Raw genomic sequence first — 24,494 nt, 5'->3', positions numbered from 1 at the left:
GCGACCAGAGGAGCTAGGGAACAGGAGTGGCTAACAGGATAGTTTTGTGAGGGAGTTTATGGGGAGAGCGTGAGGGGGCACTAAATAAACCCAACAGTCTTTAAACTTAAAGCCAAAAACACCCCCTGATAAAAGATATCAACAAAGGAGTAAAAAGAGAATGCAGGCAGAAGTCCAGCAGCAAAGTGGGGGCTATCCAGTTTATTGCACCGAATGCAATATGTATGATTATCTGCCCTATGGGCAGGTGGCATATGTATGCATTCGGTGCAAGGAACTTCTGGCCCTCAGAAATGTGTATGAGTTTTGGAGACCAGAGTGGCTGAACTGGATGAGCTCAGGGAGACAGAGAGGTACATAGATGAGATTTTCCAGGACACAGTATAATGGTCCCACCCCCAGTCTAACAACATCTGTGCTGTTGAGGAGGATGAAAGTCTCAGGGAAGGAGAACATCCAACTGGAGCAGAGGGAACTAATCCCATAGTTGGAATCCTCCTTTCAGATGGTATGCTGTGTATTCTCTCATACTGAGGATGCCTTTCTGGGGGAGGAAACTCCAGTTATTAGGAAGAGACAGGTATTAGTAATGGACAATACGATCATTAGAAACATAGATAGCTCGGTTTATGATAACTGGGAGAACAACATGGTGAATTGCCTGCCTGGTCTGAAGGTTGCAGATCTCTTGAGACATCTAAATAGACTTATGTGTAGTACTGGCGAGGAGCTGGTAGTCAAGGTACATGTAGGTACTAATCACATAGGGAAGGATAGGAGAGAGGTCCAGGAGGCCAAATTTAGGCTGCTAAGTAGGAGTTTGAAGTCCAGGACCTGCATTCTAGCATTCTCTGAAAAGCTTCCAGTTCCACATGCAGAGCCAGTTAGACAGGCAGAACTGCAGGGTCTCAATACATGGATGAGATGATGGTGTAGGGAGGAGGGATTTAGATTTATTAGAAGCTGGGGAAACTTTTGGGAAAGGGAGAGACTATACAGGAAGGATGGGGTCCACCTAAACCAAAATGGAACCATATTGCTGGCATTTAAAATTTAAAAGGTTGTTGAGCAGTTTTTAAACTAAGGGCTGGGGGAAAGCCGACAGGGAGCTTTGCGAACAGGGGCTGCTAACAGGGAGTTTTGCAAGGGAGTTCTGCAGGTGAAGGAGAAGCAAATACAGCATCTGTGGGATAAGTGACTGTCTGTAGTGTGTGTTTGTTTGTGTTTGGGGGTTACTTGCTCTATGCTGAGCTTGTGTTTGTCAGTTTGTTTGGTTGGTTGTTTGAAGGACAGTGTGCCATGGCTGGCAGTTGGAGGCTGTGAGCTTCAAAGGAAGGTTTGAAAGCTAGAAGCCTCTGGTAATTGGCTGAGCCTTAATCAGTGGGCGGGGCATTAACTCAGGCCAGGGCTTTATAAAGCTGCGCACAAGTGACCAGGGAGCTTTGCGAACAGGGGCTGCTAACAGGGAGTTTTGCAAGAGAGTTTGGGAAGGGAGCAGGGGTCCCTTGTCGGTTCTATCTGTGCCCCTTTAGTCCCCTTAAAACCTATAAACCAAACTACATTCAAAACCACCTTCTTTAAACCACACTTTCATTAACTAGGAGACAATGCAGGCAGAAGCCCAGCAGGAGAGTGGAGGCTATCCAGTTTATTGCACTGAGTGTAGCATGTATGATTACCTGCCCTGTGGGCAGGTGGCATATGTGTGCAGTCGGTGCAAGGCCCTTAGAGACCACGTACGGACTTTGGAGGCCAGGCTGGTGGAACTGGAGGAGCTAAGAAAGGCAGAGAGGTATGTTGATGAGGCTTTCTGCGATACTGTAGAATTGTCCTACCTCCAGTCAGACAGCCCCTGCGCTGTTGAGAAGGAAGAAAGGCCCAGGGAAGCAGAGCAGTCAATGGGAGCAGAGGGAAACCTTCCCATAGTTGGGACCCTCCTTCCAGATGGTGCTTGAGTTGCCTCTTGCACTGAGGTTACCTCCCCGGGGGAGGGAACTCCAGTTTCTAGAAAAAGGCAGGTGTTAGTAATGGGAGATTTGATCATTAGAAATGTAGATAGCTGGGTTTGTGATGACCAGGAGAACCGTATGGTGACTTGCCTGCCTGGTGCGAAGGTTGCGGATCTCTTGAGGCATCTAGACAGACTTATGTGTAGTGTTGGGGAGGAGCTGGTGGTTGTGGTACATGTAGGTACCAGTGACATAGGGAAAGGTAGGAGAGATGTCCTGGAAGCCAAATTTAGGCTGCTAGAGAAGAGACTGAAATCCAGGACCTCTATGGTGGCATTCTCAGAAATGCTCCCAGTTCCACGTGCAGGGCCAGGTAGGCAGGCAGAGCTTCAGAGTTTCAATGCGTGGATGAGACGATGGTGTAGAAAGGAGGGGTTTACGTTCATTAGGAACTGGGGAAACTTTTGGGATGGGGAGAGCCTATACAGGAGAGATGGGCTCCACCTAAACCAAAGTGGAACCAGACTGCTGGCACTAAACATTAAAAAGGTTGTAGAGCAGTTTTTAAACTAGGAGATGGGGGAAAGCCGACTGCTGCAGAGGAGCATGTGGATCGGACACAGACTTCTCTTAGGGGAAAGTCTGATGATAGAGAATCTCCAGGTTATAGTCAGGAGCAGAGGACGGAAGAGGATAATGTAAGGGCCAGATCAGATGATAAACAGTCACATAAAAAAAAATCTGGCACATCAGAAAAGGGCAGACAAATAAACAGGGACAAGTTTTTTAAAGTGCTTGTACACAAATGCTAGAAGTCTAAATAATAAGATGGGTGAACTAGAGTGCCTTGTAATAAAGGAGGATATTGATATAATAGGCATCACAGAAACCTGGTAGACTGAGAGCAATCAATGGGACGTAATCATTCCGGGGTACAAAATATATCGGAAGGACAGAACAGGTCATGCAGGGGGAGGAGTGGCACTATATGTGAAAGAAAATGTAGATTCAAATGAAGTAAAAATCTTAAGCGAATCCACATATTCCATAGAATCGCTTTGGATAGAAATGTCATGCTTTAATAAAAATATAACATTAGGGATCTATTATCGATCACCTGACCAGGACAGTAATAGTGATGATGAAATGCTAAGGGAAATTAGAGAGACTATCAAAATTAAGAACCCAATAATAGTCGGGGATTTCAGTTATCCTCTTATTGACTGGGAACATTTCACTTCTGGACGAAATGCAGAGATAAAATTTCTCGATACTTTAAATGACTACTTCATGGAGCAGCTGGTACGGGAACCCACAAGGGGAGAGGCAACTCTAGATTTAATCCTGAGTGGAGCGCAGGAGCTGGTCCAAGAGGTAACTATAGCAGGATCGCTTGCAAATAGTGACCATAATATAATAACATTTAACATCCCTGTGGTGGGAAGAACATCTCAACAGCCCAACACTGGGGCATTTAATTTCAAAAGGGGGAACTATACAAAAATGAGAGGTTTAGTCAAACAAAAGACAAAAGGTACAGTGACTAAAGTGAAATCCCTGCAAGCTGCATGGGCGCTTTTTAAAGACACCATAATAGAGGCCCAACTTCAATGTATACCCCAAATTAAGGAACACAGTAAAAGAACTAAAAAAGAGCCACCGTGGCTTAACAACCATGTAAAAGAAGCAGTGAGAGATTAAAAAGACTTCCTTTAAAAAGTGGAAGTCAAATCCTAGTGAGGCAAATAGAAAGGAGCATAAACACTGCCAAATTAAGTGTAAGGGTGTAATAAGAAAAGCCAAAGAGGAGTTTGAAGAATGGCTAGCCAAAAACTCCAAAAGGTAATAACAAAATGTTTTTTTAAGTACATCAGAAGCAGGAAGCCTGCTAAACAACCGGTGGGACCCCTTGATGATCGAAATACAAAAGGAGTGCTTAAAGATGATAAAGTCATTGTGGAGAAACTAAATGGATTCTTTGCTTCAGTCTTCATGGCTGAGGATGTTAGGGAGATTTCCAAACCTGAGCTGGCTTTTGTAGGTGACAAATCTGAGGAACTGTCACAGATTGAAGTGTCACTAGAGGAGGTTTTGGAATTAATTGATAAACTCAACATTAACAAGTCACCGGGACCCGATGGCATTTACCCAAGAGTTCTGAAAGAACTCAAATATGAAGTTGCCGAACTATTAACTAAGGTTTGTAATCTGTCCTTTAAATTGGCTTCGGTACCCAATGACTGGAAGTTAGCTAATGTAATGCCAATATTTAAAAAGGGCTCTAGAGGTGATCCCGGCAATAACAGACCTGTAAGTCTAACATCGGTACCGGACAAATTAGTCAAAACAATAGTTAAGAATAAAATTGTCAGACACATAGAAAAACATAAACTGTTGAGCAATAGTCAACATGGTTTCTGTAAAGGGAAATCGTGTCTTACTAATCTATTAGAGTTCTTTGAAGGGGTCAACAAACATGTGGACAAGGGGGATCCAGTGGACATAGTGTACTTGGATTTCCAGAAAGCCTTTGACAAGGTCCCTCACCAAAGGCTCTTACGTAAATTAAGCTGTCATGGGATAAAAGGGAAGGTACTTTCATGGACTGAGAACTAGTTAAAAGACAGGGAACAAAGGGTAGGAATTAATGGTAAATTCTCAGAATGGAGAGGGGTAACTAGTGGTGTTCCCCAAGGGTCAGTCCTAGGACCAATCCTATTCAATTTATTCATAAATGATCTGGAGAAAGGGGTAAACGGTGAGGTGGCAAAGTTTGCAGATGATACTAAACTACTCAAGATAGTTAAGACCAGAGCAGATTGTGAAGAAGTTCAAAAAGATCTCACAAAACTAAGTGATTGGGCAACAAAATGGCAAATGAAATTTAATGTGGATAAATGTAAAGCAATGCACATTGGAAAAAATAACCCCAACTATACATACAATATGATGGGGGCTAATTTAGCAACAACGAGTCAGGAAAAAGATCTTGGAGTCATCGTGGATAGTTCTCTGAAGATGTCCACGCAGTGTGCAGAGGCGGTCAAAAAAGCAAACAGGATGTTAGGAATCATTAAAAAGGGGATAGAGAATAAGACTGAGAAAATATTATTGCCCTTATATAAATCCATGGTACGCCCATATCTCAAATACTGTGTACAGATGTGGTCTCCTCACCTCAAAAAAAAATATTCTAGCACTGGAAAAGGTACAGAAAAGGACAACTAAAATGATTAGGGGTTTGGAGAGGTTCCCATATGAGGAAAGATTAGAGAGGCTAGGACTCTTCAGCTTGGAAAAGAGGAGACTAAGGGGGGATATGATAGAGGTATATAAAATCATGAGTGATGTTGAGAAAGTGGATAAGGAAAAGTGATTTAAATATTCCCATAATACAAGAACTAGGGGTCACCAAATGAAATTAATAGGCAGCAGGTTTAAAACAAATAAAAGGAAGTTCTTCTTCACGCAGCACAACTTGTGGAACTCCTTACCTGAGGAGGCTAGGACTATAACAGTGTTTAAAAGAGAACTGGATAAATTCATGGTGGTTAAGTCCATAAATGGCTGTTAGCCAGGATGGGTAAAGAATTGTGTCCCTAGCCTCTGTTTGTCAGAGGATGGAGATGGCTGGCAGGAGAGTGATCACTTGATCATTGCCTGTTAGGTTCACTCCCTCTGGGGCAGATACTGGGTTAGATGGACCTTCGGTGTGACCTGGTACGGCCGTTCTTATGTTCTTATGTAGGTGCAGGTGGTTTGGACAGAGACATCTCTTGGGGGTGGAGGGAGGGAGAATCTATTAATGGAGATTCTCTATGTCCTAGTAAGGAGGAGAAAATGGAAGATGATACAATATAAGTAGGATCTGATGAGAAACAGTCAAATGAAAAAAGTCTCATTCAATTACATCATGTAATGGAAGACAGCTAAAAAGTGACAAGCTTTTAAAGTGCTTATATACCAATGCTAGAAGTCTAAATAAGATGGGTGAACTAGAGTTCCTTTTATTAAATGAGGATATTCATATAAAAGGCATCATAGAAACTTGGTAGAATGAGGATAATCACAGTAATACCAGGGTACAAAATATATCTGAAGGACAGAACAGGTCGTGCTGGTGGGGGAGTGGCACTATATGTGAAAGAAAGCATAGAATCAAATGAAGTAAAAATTTTAAATGAACCAAACTGTACCACAGAATCTATATGGACAGTAATTCCATGCTCTAATAATAAGAATATAGCAGCAGGGATATATTACCAACTACCTGACCAGGATGTTGATAGTGTCTGTGAAATGCTCAGGGAGATTAGAGAGGCTATTAAAATAAAAAAAGTCTATAATAATGTAGGAATTTCAGCTATTCCCATATTGACAGGATACATGTCACCTCAGGACGGGGTGCAGAGATAAAGTTTCTTGACACCTTGAATGACTGCTTTTTGGAGCAGCTAGTCCTGGAACCCACAAGAGGAGAGGCAATTCTTGATATAATCCTGAATGTAGCACCCTCTTCCCTGGTTCTTGTCACACAGACAGGAAGCAGAAGACCAGAAGTCCGAAGTGCAGGCAATGCGATGTTTATTGGGGTTAGTTCCAAGCAAACATATCCATAGCTCTACAAGGTGGAAGAGTCTGTTTCCCAGTGTTCCATTCCCAGTTCTGACACCACAGAGCATGTACCCCATGTCCCCCTTCCTAGCTTGACACCACAGAGCTTTGCCTCTGTCCACGTTCCTCATTCCCCTATTCCACCTTCCCTATTTCCCCCTTCTCCTTCTTAACAGGCCCAAATATACCTGCAATGCATGCCCACAGTCCCACCCCTTACAACTTATGGTCATGTTCCGTTTGGGGGAGTCGTAAGTAGGGGTCTTCATCCCACCCCTTTTGTATGCCATGGGAGGCGTAAGGATTGATGTTGTGTTTTGGTCAAGGCCAGGCTTTTCTTTGGCTTTTAGTGTGTCTTATGCCTGCCCCCATTCTTCCTTCCCCTCTCCTGACTGGTTGTTTGACCTTGCCTTGAGATAAGGAGCTGAGGCAGTTTTCAAGTGTGCGCTCATATATTACATTCCCACCATGCCCAGTAACACTTTAACTGCTCTATCCATTATCTCTTCTCCTTGTATTAACAAACCCATCTGTCTAGGGAGAAGCAACACAGAATACAAAATGTACAGTGTTCACTTTATATTATTTTATTACAAATATTTGCACTGTAAAAAAACAAAAGAAATAGTATTTTTCAGTTCACCTCATATAAGTACTGTAGTGCAATCTCTTTGTCTTGAAAGTGCAATTTACAAATGTAGATTTTTTTTGCTCACATTACTGCACTCAAAAACAAAACAATGTAAAATTTTAGAGCCTACATGTCCACTCAATCCTACTTCTTGTTCAGCCAATTGCTAAGACAAACAAGTTCGTTTACATGAGATACCACTTTGAAACTTTTATTATAGCTTTTATACTTGGTAATTACTTGTACCCACTGTATTAGATTATTCATTTACCCTGTTGTCTTTTAAAGCCCCATAACATATTTACTGATATGGATAATGAATTTTATTCTTTAATTCCATCAAAGAATGAAGATTTCTTTTGTGTTAGAAAAATTCATTTTCAAATCCTTTTTTCTTCTTCCTTCACTGATTAGCTTTATTGAGTAAGGTGTCTACTGAGGCAACACTTTCAAAAATCCTATTATGTATGTACAGAAGAACCTTACAGATACGAACACCAGAGTTATGGACTGACTAGTCAACCAGACATCATGTGAAACTGGAAGTAACCAATCAGGCAGCAGCAAAGACCCCCCCCCAAAAGGCCAATTCTGTACTGAGCCTGTCTTGCATCTTAAAGGTAGGCATATCTGGGCTGCCTGTCCCCACCCCTAGGAGCGGAGCAATCACTTACAGCTATGAGGTGAAGGCACCAGTGCTGCCAGCTCACTGCAGCCAGAGCCTGCAGAGCAGGAGAAGTGTTGGAGACTGTGCTGTTTTCATCTCTCTCTCCTCCCCCAGCTGGGAGGGAGATGCGCTGTTTTAATCTCCTCCCAGCCAGGAGGAGGCATGCTGTTTTCACACACACACTATGCTGGGAAGGGAACAAGCTTGCAAACTCAGTCTGACCCAGAGAAAGCAGCTGTCTGCAAGGAAGCTACCTGTGTTGGAGCCTGGCCTGGAATGTCAGGGGCCGGGGCCCGAACAGCATTTTGTTCAGTCTTACAGACATTTCAGAGTTACAAACAACCTTAATTCCCAAGGTAACTGTACCCAGAAAAGTGTATGTTTAAAGCATAAATAATAAACTCTTCATTGTAAAGCTATCAACACTTTTTTCATACCAGGTACAGTTGTCTACTTTATTTAATACAGGCAAATCAGTTATTGTGGCTGCTTCCTGCAAATCTGAGGACCCTGGACTTTTTTGATTTAATCTTATTGCCCCAATATTTGCTGCTGGAATTTTAGAGATTTTTACCCTCCACCCCTTTGTTCTGTATATATTCTAATTAGGGGACAAAGAATGTGGAGGTGAGCTTTGCAAAAAATTTCCCTTTTCATTTAAGGCATTGTTTTTTAAGGGAAATTTAATTAAAGAAACCATATATTTATAAGTGGATGGAAGCCTGTGCTATGCAAACAACAAGGATTGTTTGAACGCAAGTCTTGCTCTGCTTCCAGACTTGGAATAACATTAAATCTTGCAGCTGTTCAAAATTTGCATTTTGCCTAAACTCAGTGGAAATTTTGAGTTCTAACTCTAAAACAAGTCCCTCCAGTCCTACTAAAAATAACAAACAGATCAGGATCTTCACCTCCAGTTCCTGGTACAGAGATGGTGAAATTGCAGATATGACTGTCACAGTTGACACTTGTTGGTTGGTGATCACAAAGACTGAGGCACAGATTCTCAGCCCTTCTCTGCTCTCATTACACAGCTCAGGTGGCAGGAAGGGAGTGGGGACTGGGTGCAATCTTGGCACTGGCATTTCCCTCACAAATAGCGAGGTTCCTCAAGGGGTCAGAGCCAGCATAGCCCTGGTGAAATGGATATGTTGGGAGTGAGGAGACACAGGGAGCAGGTGTGGCCAGATCCTGAGCCTGCTGACAGGTGGATCTTATGCTGTTCATGGCTGCAGCAGAGCTGGGGGCTGGGCAGAGAAATGGGGAATTGTAACCAGCTGCCTGACAGGACCCCTGGCTCTGCTTCATCATGCATAAGCTTTGCAAACCAGACAATCTAATAGAGAGCTTAATTATGCCATTTAGGCACAACCCATAGTAAGGGCCATATGGAGTTAGCAGATGTTTAGCCTCTATTCTGCATTCCCTCAGGGGCTGCATCTTACTCTCTCCTGTGTGAATGGCCAATTTTGCCTTTTTCTCTACCTATTCCTTCCAGAGGATGGAGCATTCTGTGACTGTAGGTGATGTATTTCTCCCTAGTCCCTGGCCCTTATGCAGGGGGCACTGTGTGCATCAACATCAGAGCCAGAAAGAACCTGTCCCTGAATGAGCATGGATGGAGAGACCCTGTGTCTGAACATATCCCTCTTTCCTCATGGAAGGGAAGTGGTGTCTGCATGCATCTGATGAAGTGGGTATTCACCCATGAAATCTCATGCTCTAAAACGTCTGTTAGTCTATAAGGTGCCACAGGACTCTTTGCTGCTTCCCTGGCACTGTGTCTCTGCACCTTCTGAAGGGTCCTAGACTGTAGGAACAATTTAAACTGTACCCCTCCATGCTGTAAGGTGTTAATGGTTGCCATCAAGTGGGTCTTTAATCTATAGACAAAGGTGTGGTTAAAGCCAGTGCATGTGTTTAATAGCACCCTTCTTTTGGGCTGAATGAAAAGAGCAACTAAATGTCCCTGGCAATGTAATGATAGATGGAAACAATAGGAGGCTACTGCCCAAGGCGCTTAGCCAGGCCATGTGGTCTGAGGGTTCCTTGATTGCAAACACACAGGCTGAGAGAGTGGTTTTAGTTGTGTGTGTCTGTGTGTTTTGATCAGAAAGCCAGCACATAGCAAGAGAAGCAGTTGTGAGGATGGTTCTGAGAGGGAGCAGAGACAGACTTTCTTGGGCACAGCACTCATGAGTGAGGCAAACTTGGAAAGAGTGAGCAAGGAAACTGCCTGATGCTCTTTGTTTTTACTGGGTTCAGGGAAACAGGACTTTGTGTATGTCATAAACAGATGGTTAAGGGTTAATGTCTCTTTTACCTGTAAAGGGTTAAGAAGCTCAGTGAACCTGGCTGACACCTGACCAGAGGACCAATGAGGGGACAAGATACTTTCAAATCTTGGAGGAGGGAAGTCTTTGTTTGTGCTGTTTGTTTTGTTCTTTGTTCGCTCTTGGGGCTAAGAGGGACCAGACGTACACCCAGGTTTTCTCCAATCTTTCTGAATCAGTCTCTCATGTTTCAAAATAGTAAGTAATATCCAGGAAAGGCAGATTTAGTCTTATGTTTGTTTTCTTAACTTGTAAATGTGTCTTTTTCTGGAAGGATTTTTACCTCTGGTTGCTGTAACTTTGAATCTCAGGCTAAGGGAGGGGAGGTCCCTCTAAGCTATATGAAGCTGAATACCCTGTAAAACATTTTCTATCCTGATTTTACAGAGATAATTTTTACCTTTTCTTTCTTTGATTAAAAGCTTTCTTTTTTAAGAACCTGATTGATTTTTTCCCTTGTTTTAAGACCCAAGGGGATTGGGTCTGAACTCACCAGGGATGGGGGGGGGGAAGGAGGAGAGGAAGGTTAATTCCTCTTTGTTTTAAGATCCAAGGAGTTTGGATCAGTGTAGCCTCTGAGGGTAATCCAGGGAGGGGAAAGTCTGGGGGGAAAAAAAGGGGGGGAAGGCTAATTTCTCCTTGTGTTCAGATCCAAGGGGTTTGGGTCTTGGGTTCCCCAGGGAAGGTTTTGGGGGAACAGGAAGTGTGCCAAACACTATATTTTTCGCTGGTGGCAGCATACCAAATTTAAGCTGGTAATAAAGCTTAAAAGTGATCATGCAGGTCCCCACTTTTTGGACGCTAAGGTTCAAAGTGGGGAAAAAACCTTGACAGTGTATATGCTTTGTAAATAAACAGGATTGCACCAAAGACATACCTAACAGGAACAGCCCTAAGAGTCCCCTTATATTGGTTAATCACTCAGGCCAAAGGGGTAATATCCCTTAAAGCAGTTGGGGATCTGTGAGGAGTCTGAAGCCAATGTGGGGCACAAGGCATTTGTGTAGACATACTTGGCTTCCTGTGGCCTCTCCAAGATCTGCAACAATCTTAAAAGATCCACAGATTCTGAGAGTTGAACCCTGAGCTTTTTCCTTCTCATTAATACAGGAATCATAGTACTCCGTGTATTCCTTGGTTTCTGCATTTGCTTCCCCTTAGGCTTTGCTGTCTGGCCTTTACAGCTTTCTCCTGTTTACAGTCTCATTAACCTTTGAGGAATGAGGTGGATTGGACAACAGACAGTCCAATCACAGAGAATCTGAGAAGGTGAAAGCATTTCAAGTTTCAGCTGCACATCAAATAATGGGTTTTGTATCAATGTGTCCTGATGCCACACTCCTATGAGGAGGAAGTAACACAATGTTCATCGTTCCCATAACGAACATTGAACCAGATTCTTATCCCCCATATGGTTTGTGGGCATTGCTCTGGTGGTGCAAAGGAATCCTGAAGCTGCCCCTAGCCTGGCCCCTGGGTTTTGCTTTGGCATGGAGGCATTCTTGTGTGATGTCAAGCCAGCACAGCTAACTATATGCCACCTTTTCCCAGTCCTGTTAGTCTAGGCGGTATGCAAGGGCATGCTGGAGGTGTGACTAGAGTGGAGGACTGTGGTTGTAGTGTAACTGTGAGCTAGTGATTCAATGCCCCACTTGTGGGTTGTTACAACCAGTGCAATTTAGAGCAGCCTTAGGGTGATTTATGTTGGGTGCTGAACTGACCTCTGGCAATGTTGAATATTGGGGAACTGCAATAATTATTTAATATTTCAAGCAGCACCTAAAGGCCCTTATTGGAATTGAGGTCCCTTTGACCACTGTACAAACAGACAGGTCTCAGTTTTAAAGAGCTTACCAGGGTCTAAGGAAACTCTGAATGTTAGGCTTCTATCAATTGGCACGTTCTGTGCTTTTTGGTACCGTTACATTTGGATCTGTGATAATTGTTTTGCTCCTCGTGATCTGCTCACTTTTTAAGTTCATTACAAACCACAGGGCAGTTTGGTTTGGTTTAGAAATATGCCTGATGACTGTTCCTTCTGGTTAAACCCTGCAATTGAGCCCTGCCTGTCTATAACCAACGTAGTGGAATAATTGGAAACCATGGACTATAGAAAAAAAACGTCAGCTGCAGAGTGCCTGTGATGGTGAGAAGCAGTCAATGATTATTCTGAAGGAATGAACAGGCTGAGGGTTTTCTTTCACTGATTGCCACTAGCTCAGACTTCATTACAGAACTGTCGTTTCACACTCTGCACATTGCTGTGACTTTGCTATAGCTGAAGTTAACCACTAGTACAAAAAAGGATAAAAAGTAACCAATCTTTGTCCCATTGTAGCAACCCTGACCTCAGAGTGCTGTGTCTACTGAATGCTATTCAATGGTTAAAAAACTCCATTAACACAGAGTTAAGGTTGCTTGGGGGCACGTCAGCCCCTTGCAGAACACTGGGTTGAGCAAAACTGAAACTTCTGAAAACCAGGAAATGCACAGGTAGGGTTACCCCTGCAACCTTAACGCTGTCCTCTTTCGGCAATGACCCAGAATGTTCCATTAACCTTAATAGCTTTGCTCTTCCAACCCTCAGTTGCTGGAATGTACAAACTCTTCACCTACTTTTATAACCCATTCATTTTCATCATCTGTAGGCATCTACTGAACACCATTAAAGGTAAAAAAGGTGGGGGGGGTTGCCTCTTTCTTGTTTGAGCGATGCCTCAGTGTGCCAATAGCACATATACTGCAAGTTTCAAGAGATGCCAGATCCTGGCGTATACTCACGTAGCCAACTCGTCAGAAAGAACACCACATGTATGCAATTAAATAGCTACCTCACAGCCTTTTATAGCTCCCTTACACTTAGGGCTTGTCTTCACTAAAGAGCTAAATTGATGCTGCTGCCGTCGATGCAGTGGCATTGATTCAGCAGGTCTAGTGAAGACATGCTCAATCGATGGTAGAGCGCTCTCCTATCGATTTCTGTATTCCACCTCAACGAGAGGCGGAAGCAGTGTGGGTGGGAGAGCATCTCTTGTTAACATAGCTCAGTGTGGACCCCGTGATAAGTAGATCTACTAATGTAACTCAAATTGTGTAGTTTAGATTGACCAGCAGCGGTAGTGTAGACCTGCCCTTACTCACAGGATACCATCTCAACTTCACTTTAACTTAACCATCATTAAAATCATTAGAATCCTCTCATATTCCACCTCACTGATGACCATATCCTTTGTAATAAAAGCTCTATGCCCTGCTACTGACATAATCTACACAATTCTGCATAGAAATAATGCACTCTGAAGGTACACATGCACCCTCGTCCTTTCCTCATACACGAGAGGATGCAAAACATAGATCTCCTCATGTCTCAATCACAGCTCTGTCACATACCTCAGAGTTCATTTCCATTTAATTTCCTAGTTTTTCTGAACAGGAAAAATACATTATTAGTAGGAGTTAGTAGTTATTTAGGCAGTTGCACACATCATGTCCCACAATTTGCATATTGAGCCAACCAGGCCCCAAGTCAGCTGGGCCCCATCAATCCTTCTTCAGCACATGTCCCAGCCCCTAACCCATGCATTGCATTTCTTACTCCAACCTGGTCCTCATTCCACTACTGTACCAGGCCTCTCCCATCAAAACCAGGGAACACATCTCCCTGAAATCTTCCTTTATTGATTGTCAGGGACCATAATTCTTGAACACTGGTCCACAGGGCTTCTTGGAGCTAGTAAGCCTCCAACTTGCCAACTGTTGTCAGAATAGGAGCTGAACTCTGACATTGGGTCTGGAATCTGACTGACAGAATGCTGGGTGTCCTGGTTGGTTCACAGCTTCTATGTAAAGCCAGCACAGGAACAGGAAGTTGTCCATGCAAGTTGGTTCTTCCTGCTTTAGAGTGCTTCCCCTGAGATATCTGCTCCTACTGCCTGCTGATAATCAGCTGGTAACCTGACCCTGCCTCCCTCCTGACCTGATTTGTGGTTTGCCCTCTGGCCTGTCTCAAACTCTGAGCTCCTAGTAGCCAGGGCCGGTGCAACCATTTAGGCGGACTAGGTGGTTGCCTAGGGCGCCGAGATTTGAGGGCGCCAAAAAGCACCCCCAAATTTTTTTTAAAATGGTTGAGCAGCTGCTGCTGCTGGGACAGAGAGGGAGTCTGAGCTGCAGCCGGTAGCCCAGGGTGTCACCTGGGCCAGTGCGCCGCCATGGCAGCCGGCAGTCCAGGGGGTCCCCTGGGTCAGGGCGCCACCTCAGCAGCCAGCAGCCTAGGGGCAGGGGTCCCCTGGGCCAGGGAAACCCTGGGCTGCCGGCTGCCGCGGCGGCAGCCGGCAGTCCAGGGTGTCCCCTGGGTCAGGGCGCCGCTGCAGCAACCAGCAGCCCAGGATGTCCAGAGGGGGCGGCAGGCAGCTCCCGTGGAGCTGCCGCAGTCGTGCCTGTGGACGGTCGGCTGCTCGCGCGGCTCCGATGGACCTCCCGCAGGCACCACTGCGGCAGCTCCACCGGAGCCGCGGGACCAGCACGCGGGGCGGCGGAATTGCTGTCCACCTAGGGCACTCAAAACCCTAGCAAAGGGTCCTGCTAGTAGCAGACCCAGCCTGACTCTTGACTCCTGCTCTGACTACTATATCAGACCACCCACATCCTGGTCATGAAGTTGGTAGAGAAATGTTTCCCTCCCCCCCCCCGCCTACCATTTCTACAACCTAACTCAAATGCAGTGACTGGAGGGAATGTTACAGTGAAATAATGATCCTGGTTGTGTTGCACAACAGTTGGAGGTTTGATTTTATGGCAGGTCTGGTGAGAGAAATCACAGACAGGGTTTCTGTTCCAAAATACTGATACTTTTATGTTTGAGAGAAAGATCTTCTGTCCTCAATCTCCAAAAAACTCTGAGGTGCCAGAGCTTGTAATGGTTCTATGCCATACAGTACACATTTTCTGCTCAGCCATGAACCCTCTAATTTCCTAATTTAATGTTCTTCCAACACTTATTAATAACTTTCATATGGTCAGGCTAGCAATTATTCAGACACTCAATCAAATCAGAGGGAACTGTCACAGCTCCTGGACACAAATCTCAGATAGAAGTTTAACCTACTCTCATGTATTTTATTAGGTACACATGAGGAATGAGGCCCAGATCATTTCTTCCATGTCATCGGTTAGACACTGTAGAGTGGGCAAAACATGATGCCATGTCTATAGATCATCTGCACCCAAATCAGCCCGTAATAGTAACCCTCAGGTCACGGTGTACTCCTTGCTCTCCCACAAACTTTTGTAACCTCATGACCAAGGAATTGCTGAGAATTCACACATTGGCAACCATACCAGTGCACATTCTCAAACTTTTGTACTGGTGACCCCTTTCACACAGCAAGCCTTGGAGTGCAACTCCCCTTATAAATTAATAACATTTTTTATATTTAACACTGTTATAAATGCTGGAGGCGCAAAGCTGGGCTTGTGGGTGACAGCTGAAAGCTCATGACCCCCCATGTAATAACCTCGCAACCCTCTGAGGGGTCATGACCCCCAATTTGAGAACCCCTGCCTTATTGGTTGAAGTACCTGCACTGTCCCATTCCAAATCTCCACACTTATGTCTTTGAAAACAACATATTAGTCTGTCTCCAGATCAGGAGGTAGCCACTTGACCCCTCCCCCATTCGGCCAACCAATCCAAGGCTTGTCTGTCACCTGTCCTCATTTCCCACCTCCTCTCCAGTCCCAACCCTTCTCCCTGTCCCTCTTCTTTCCAACCTCCTTCTCCCTACAAAGTCCTCTGTCTGTGACTCTGGCTTTTCCCCTCCCAGTATAACAAAAATGTTGGTAAACTGGCTGCTGACTGTTCTGCTCTGTTCCCAGTAAACCTCCCCATAAAATAAAAACGTGTTATAACAGAGACAACTTGTAGCAAGCAATATGAGTTAGCCCTTCTTTGCTGCACAGGTGTAGAAAAGTTTGGACTAGAAATGTCATTGTTTGGGTGTTCACCAGGGGAAATAGCATTGGCACATTCCCTCAAATTATTATTATTAAGCATTAACTTGTCCTTAGTTATGTTATGTGAAGAGTGAGTTCACAGCCTTCAAACCCAGTGAGGTCTGTGATTCATCCAGTCATTAGTACTTCTCAGTTTATCAGTACAAGGCAGCAGAAGGAAGCAGGGTTTAGGGGATGAAGGCTATAACTTGGGAACCCTTTAGTCAAATGACCCCAAATTTGGATCACTAGTGCTATCCTGTGACCCAGGAGGCACACCAAATTTCAAAACAATCTGAGTAACCATTCAGATTTCAGAGCAATTACAAGAGTTCAGGTTTAAAGCATATAAAATGATGGGAATGGAAGTCCTCTAGCCATTTTTCTGTATTGATGCATGTGCACTGTACAAATAAACATATTCTTAAATACAATTCTCAGTGTGGGTCCCCCATAGATTTAGTGGGTGCCATGCACACTACCTTGGGTAAAACTTGGCAGTTTGAGACCATTCTGATTCGCTTCAAATCAATGGTTTGATCTCTAGCTTGGCTCAAACCCCCCCCCCACCTGGGAACTTTTTGAAAACGGCTATTTTTCAGGTATATATCTTCACAACCCCTAGCTCAAATGACTCCGAATTTGGTTTGCTCACTCTACCTTGCACTCTCCTGAGGCACACAAAATTTTGATGGAATCTGACTAAGCATATCTATTTTAGAGGACTTAGAATGGTCGAACTTTAAGCAGAAGATGAGATGCACCCATAACTATAGTTGTGCTGCTGTAACAACAATGGAATGCATGACAATGTTTGGGTTAATGTTCTATATGGGATGGTTGTATTACTCAGAAGCAAATCAGTCCTCTCAGCCACTCCCACTCATGCAGGTCCTTCTTGGAAATGTGGGCTCAATAACTTAGATTGATTTTTGAAATCTTAGTATAGCAAAGCAATATAACACCTGTTTAACCCACCTAGTATACACAATTTCTAAAATACCTAATATAAGGTATTTTTAAAGTGCCTCTCATCTTACTATCTAAGCACCAAGTAGATTAGTAGGTAACCCATGTCTGACTATAATTAAATGGTTACTGATATGTTGTTCATAACCACCAATGGGACTGTTTGCAGCAGTGTGCCCTACACTTGGTAGTAGGTATTCTCAGTTTAGGGGAGCCTAATTTATACTATGCTAATATGAACTCTAAGGTGATGACAATTAAGGATGTGTATTGTAGAAATGCAGAAAATTTCCACTTGATCACTACTAACCAACTTGTATGCAGAAAAAAATATATTATTCCTTTTTAAAACAAAAAGTAGCTCAGAAAATCCCAGTAATTTCCTATAGCAATATGCAGGCCTTTGGCTGTGACAAGGTAATTGTAATCATGCATAAGATTCAGAATCTTCATACAGCTCTTCAATTATAGGCTAGTAATCCTCCCTGGCTCAAGAGATAGATATCTCATATACTGTACTCACAGAATGCAGGAAGTTAGGAATTTTTTTGACTATCATTCCAGCGTCTTTCTTGTAATAAAAGCTAATAAACCCATCAAAGGCAAGGGCTGAAAATTTCTTTTGTGTGATTTTTATATTAAAAAGGGGAGGGAGAATATGGGTGATGACTTTGCTTGTATAGAGCAATATTTGCGGTTTTCAAACTATAACACTCTGGATAGATAAAGCTGCTTTATTTATTCTTTTGAAAGGATGGTACCTAGTCTGGAAAAGTAAATTGTGATCTGATTGCGTGCCTATCTCTCTAGAGAATGCTCATTGACTTCACTAGAACTACTTTCAAACACAGGGCAAACCAAATTTGGTCCTGTGAAGTTGCCTGTGCTTGTATTATCTCTGCATTTGTAGTTTCAAGAGGACCTTTTAGCTCAAAATTGGTCTAATGTGTTATATGTCCCATTCCAGCAAAATCAAGCGGACTACTCATGTTCTTTGCTGGATATGAGTAATAAATTGTCTATCTAAGGGGGAGACAATGTCTACCTGATTGAAAATCTGTTTTTTAAAAAATATCTTCTATTGTCACCAGGAAATTAAGTATCAGAGGGGTAGCCGTGTTAGTCTGGATTTGTAAAAGCAGCAAAGAATCCTGTGGCACCTTATAGACTAACAGACGTTTTGGAGCATGAGCTGTCTTGGGTGAATACCTACATCTGACGAAGTGGATATTCACCCACGAAAGCTCATGCTCCAAAACGTCTGTTAGTCTATAAGGTGCCACAGGATTCTTTGCTGCTTTTACAGGAAATTAAAACAACTCTAAACAATATTAGCTGTTTGTTGAAAACCAAGAGTGCTCTGTGCTTTGCAGAAACAGAATCTGTTTTTTGTGCAGTGTGATTTAGTACGGCAGAGACTGAGACAGACTGTCCAGCAGGAAAGGGAAGCACATATGTGCTAACAAACTCCATGCCCACAGCACTGCTGTCATAACTGATAGCGGCGTTATCATAATCACTGAAGCTGCTGCGTGAACTAAGAAGTGGCCCAAGCAAAATTAACCATGTTAATTCAGCCCTATGGCAAACAGAATGATTTAATTGTTTGCTAAATCAACAAAGACAACTACAATTTCTTCTGTTGCTATATTTTCAAGTTTGAGTGAGAGAGAGGTTTAAACAAAGGAGAATAACAAAACAACTTCACAGCATCTTTTAATCCGAGGAGGAAAAATCCAGATGACTGGAGATAGAACATATTTTCCTGAATCCTTTATCTGGATTTTATTGTCAGTATAGGTTATATCTTAATCCAAATGAAAACAACATTGGCAAATAGCTTACTTTGTCTCCTAGTTTCCCTTTTATCGTTATCATTACTGCTTTTTACTTTTAGTCACCAATATCCTTTCACCTCCATTTTTCACTCTGTCCAGTCCACATTCAAATCATTTGGACTGTTGAATCTTTCAAGACATAGGTCAAACCTCCCAGATGGATGTGTAAGTGGCTCTAAATATGGACTTATTTACACAGGTGTTTAATACAAAGGTTTTGATGTGCGTCAGGTGACTCACAGTATACGAGTTGCACCAATAGCATGCACATGGAACACTTGTTCCATTTTCAGTTTGCATTGTGGGAACATGTGGCAGCAGCTTTCTGCAAACTTATGGTGTAATGTTCTCTGGGCGTATCCCCATGGTGTCACAGATCCACAGATAGTTCAGCTGCGATAGACCTACTGGTAGAGACTTGTACCTCCTGTACCCCAGGAAGTATGTGCAGCGACAATCAATGTTTTTAAAACAGAGTAGAATTAATTAGTCAAGTGGAATTCTGCTTTGGAAATCCTTAGGTTCGCATGGATAAAATGGTTAGATAGAGATAAAAGTTAAAGCATAATCCATTCTGGTCAAGCCAGAGTAATTCGTCAGCCACTCTGCTGAAAGCTGTATATCACTGACTTTCTTAGTAGTCTCTGTTAATAACCAGTAGAGAGCTCCCAGCAACTTCTTATTCCTTCCCAGGCCTTTGTTTTTCAGCTAGGGCTATGCTGCGTTCACAGCCCCCATTAAGAAGCAGGGACAAGTACAATCTTCCAGGTTGTTTACGGCTAGGTATCCGTCAGGGATCTTGAACCCTAGTTCACAGGGCATGAAAGAGTTAAACAGTCTTTACTTGCTGCCCAGCATCCTGCTAACAGGTACTAGAATAGCAGCTGAATTCTAATAGAAGACTCCAGTCCTGGAATCTGATTGGTGGAATCCTAGGGGTTCTGATTAGTTCCCATCCTCTATTTAACTCAGGAACAGGAAGTTGTCCATGCAACTGGGTTCCCCTCGCCTAGGACTACTTCTTCTGGTCTCCTGGTGAGCTGACTATCTCCTGCTCTGACCACTATGTGAGACCACCCACATCCGGGTTGTGACTGTGTCAATGTTCTGGCATTTTCCATGATCGTCTCAGATTTTCCAGTGATATGGGTTGGCCTGGGCCAGTCCTTTTAATGACTAATTCTGTCTGCTCAGGCAAGACACGCACATCTATGTCTCTAAGTCTTCCCCATGAGCAAAGTTAATCCCTTTCACTACCACTGAGTAGCAATGCTGAGGCACACATTGGATTCATAAAAAAAATTACAGAAAATTCCCACTTTGTAACATGTGGTCCTTTACTTTGCTGATCAGCAACACGCACTCTGGGATTGTTTTTGCTGTGAGAAGTGGGGAGCAAGTGAGTTTAATTTTTTTTTGTTTTGTTTTTAAATCCCATATTTCTTCTGTCTTTGCCACAGGCTTCCTTTCTGTGCTGGCTCACACCATTTTCTAATTGCTGCCATCTGGCATGGCCCCAGCAATGCTATTGTGACAAGTGCGAACACACGTAGATTACCTGGGATGTATTACAGCACTCAGAGCTAGTTGAATTCAGCATCGGACTTTGCCCATTGCACTACCAAGCAGATGATGTGAGAGCTGGAGAATATTCTATGGAGGCAGGATGAGGCAGAAGAACAGGAGGACACTGAACTGTATGGAACAAGAAGATTGGTTTCTGGATCACCTTAAGTTTTCAACACTGCTTCCTGGCCTGGGAAACCAGTGGGGAATGGTGAGAGAGGATTGTTTTGCAGAGCTGTTATGACCAGCAGTGGTAAAAAAATTGCAGGATGGGTAGCGCTACCTTTTTTGAAATCCATCAGAGCTCACCCCGGAGCTTCAGTGACAGTATAACAACATGTGGTGTCTCACGCCCATGGCAAAATGAGTCACCATTGACACATGGGAGTGACCCCTTCGGAATGTACCAGTCTGCAGCCAACCAATCCAGTGTATGGAGATCAGTTGTTGGGGGCCAGTCTCATGTATATCTGCTATGCCATTGATAAGGTGCTGTCTAACTGGGTCATGAAGATGGGCAACACTCAAGAAATTATTGATGACTTTGTTTGGGTGGGGTACCCCAATTGTATTGGGCAATTGATGGAACTCATGTGCCCATAATTAGCTCTCCCCACTCCCTCTTCTCCCTCAGGGTGCAGAATTAATAAACATAACGGGGTATTTTTCCATGATGGTCCAAGGACTAGTGGACCACAGCAGGTTTACAGACATAAATGCAGGGTGGTCTGGGATAGTCTATGATGCTAGAATCTTTCAGTACTTAATAGTATTAAAATTAGTGGAGAAAGGACTGTTTGCCACCAGGAGCGCTACGAACATTAATGGTGTGGAGGTTGGCCCAGTTATTCTGGGAGACCTGGCGTATCCCCTGATGTCCTGAATAATGAAACCCTACATGGGCTGTTTGAACAGAACGAAGGAACATTTGAACTTTCGGCTGAGTAGTTGCAGAATTGTTGTCAAGTGGGCATTTGGCCGTTAGAAAGGCAGGCGATGCTGTTTATGAACTAGATTGAAAGCAGCTGTAAAAAATGTTCAGATCGTTATAACTGCATGTTGGTTTGCACAATATTTATGAGAGTAAGGGGGGTAAGTCTCCCTGACCGGTGGAAGATTCAGTTGTGGAGACTTGCTCAGAGTGCAAACGGCCAGCAAAATGTCACACAGAGAACACAAACGCCTGTGGGGATTAGGCAGGCCATTCATCCAGTTTTATGCTGGACAGGCCTGTTTTTAAATGGTTTGTCTCTTGTCCAGTATTGAGACAAAACCGGACATGGTATCATGGACAGAGGACGCTATTTTGAAGTGTGCCACTTTTCCCCTCTGGCATGACTTTGAATGCACTGTGCCTGTGAGGTCATGCTGCTGGGGCGGAGCACTCTTCAAAATAGTGTTCTCCATGTGGCGTGATCAGGACCGGCGCTAGGGGTTTTAGCGCCCTAGGCGCATGGCAATTTCGCTGCCCCGCGCACTGGTCCCACGGCTCAGGTGGAGCTGCCACAGTCATGCCTGCAGGAGGTCCACCGCAGCCGCGTGAGCAGCCGACCGTCCGCAGCCACGACTGCGGCAGCTCCTCCAGAGCCGCCTGCCGCCCCCTCCGGCAAAACGCCGCCCACCAATAATCCTGGCGCCCTAGGCAATTGCCTAGGCTGCCTAAATGAAAGCGCCGGCCCTGGGTGTGATCTTGCAAGATGAGTTTATGCCTGTGGGTCCACCCTGTTCCTGTAAGTACTGGAATGTCCGGTATTCTGTGGATGCTTTAGTGGGAACGCTGTCAGGGATGGCTGCTGTTTGTTTTTCGAGTCACACACCTGAACACATTAGCCCGTCCATTGTGGGTACTGGGGTATTGTCTGTGGGTGGTTGAAATTTAGTGTTTCCTATGTGTTTTTGTAAAACTCTATGAATTATTTCAGCTGTATTGAAAGGATTTTCTGTGTTAAATACAATGATGACTCATAATGGATGTATTGTAAATGGTCTTTATTATGAAACAACTAATAAAAAGGGTTTTAATGACACCAATGGAAAAATACTATCTTGCTATTTGGTTAGTTAAATGTATTTCCAATCTACTAAATAACCAGCTATACACAAACCTTTAATTAATGCAACAGTGCAACAGTGCAAACAAAACTCAAAACTCAAAGTGCATGAGTAAGAACATTTCAAATAGAACACTTTTTGAGGAGTGTTTGAAAGTGAATGTACAACTTGCCTCTGGCTCTTCTTGTCTGCCTGAATTCTGGGGTTGTGCCCTGGCTCAAAATTCTCAGGGGTGTTTCAGGGCTCAAAAGAGCTGGACTCCCAGGGTTCTTGGTGCCCAGAAGCTGGATTTGAGAGGTGAATGAATGGGAGCACTGCTGCAGGGATACCAAAAATAGGGGTTGCATTGTTCAGGAACTGAAGGGCATGGCTGGATCCCAAAGCATATTTACCAGGAAGGCATTCTGGGTCAGGACAGCATCCATGAGTTTTTAGTATCTCTATGTGACTTTACCTCCCTGAGACTCTTACCATCTCTAAAGTTCCCCCAAAGAATGGGAAGTGGCCTGCATGTACAGAGGGTACTGGGTGCATTTGGATTTCTGTATCTATATTTTCATGCTTGTTTGTGCCTTGACTGGGGGCGTGGAATATACACTTATACCGCATGTAAACTACAAAAGCTATTCAAACTTCTTTTCTGTAACCACTGTCTCAAGAAATTGAATTTTGAACAAACAAATGCTTTTGTTATTTGAATCTACTGCAGGGTGGATGGGGGGATACATGCCCAACTGCATCATGCTCGCGGGAGCCATTCTGAAACAGCAGAATGTGGGAGGGAGATGGGAGCTCCTTGGTCACATCACCAACAATAATAATACATTATACAGCAGGGGTAGGCAACCTATGGCAGGTGTGCAGAAGGCGGCACGTGAGCTGATTTTCAGTAGCACTCGCACCATCCAGGTCCTGGCCACCAGTCCAGGGGGCTCTGCATTTTAATTTAATTGTAAATGAAGCTTCTTAAACATTCTGAAACCTTATCTACTTTACATACAACCATAGTTTAGTTATATATTATTGACTTATAGAAAGAGACCATCTAAAAACGTTAAAATGTATTACTGGCACTCAAAACCTTAAATTAGAGTGAATAAATGAAGGCTCGGCACACCACTTCTGAAAGGTTACCAACCCCTGTTCTACACAATTAAAGTAGAACTCCTCCCCCCAGGCACTATCTGGAACCTGCTTTCCACACTCTCCCCATCAAGGACAACCAGCTAGACCCACCAGGGGTTGAGCAGAGGGATGCCAGAGATGAGCTGCTCCCTTAGAGCCAGGATCTTTGAGGGACCCAGGAATCTGATTCCAGCTGGCTGTTAAGACAGCCCCAGTCCTGCCCAGACCTGTTTTTTGTGCTCTGTCTGAACTGAATCCAAGTCCAAGCCACAAACCCAGTCTGGAAGTAGTCAGATCCACTGGAAAGAACTTCAGCATGTAAATATCTAATCTGTATAACAGGGGTCGGCAACCTTTCAGCAGTGGTGTGCCGGGTATTCATATATACACTCTAATTTAAGGCTTCACGTAATACACTTTAATGTTTTTTAGAAGGTCTCTCTATAGGTCTATAATATATAAGCAAACTACTGTTATATATAAAGTAAACAAGGTTTTCAAAATGTTTCAGAAGCTTTATTTAAAATTAAATGAAAATGCAGATCTTATTAGTTTAGTGCAATCCTTGCCCTTGCTTTTCCTTGCTGAGTTTTCCGGTGTCTGGTGGCACCTATTTAGATACTTTTAGATAGGCTTCTGAGTGATCAGTTGAAAACCAGCTGGCAGGAGGTCAGCAGCTGGAACCCCAGATCGGCAGCTGAGGTGAGTGGAGCTGGTGACTGATAGGGCTGAGCAGGGCCAGAAGCCTGGACCCTGCTG

This window comes from Gopherus evgoodei, chromosome 2, assembly GCF_007399415.2.
Source record: "Gopherus evgoodei ecotype Sinaloan lineage chromosome 2, rGopEvg1_v1.p, whole genome shotgun sequence".
Classification (NCBI taxonomy): Eukaryota; Metazoa; Chordata; order Testudines; family Testudinidae; genus Gopherus; species Gopherus evgoodei.
Note: the sequence above shows the minus strand (reverse complement) of the source record.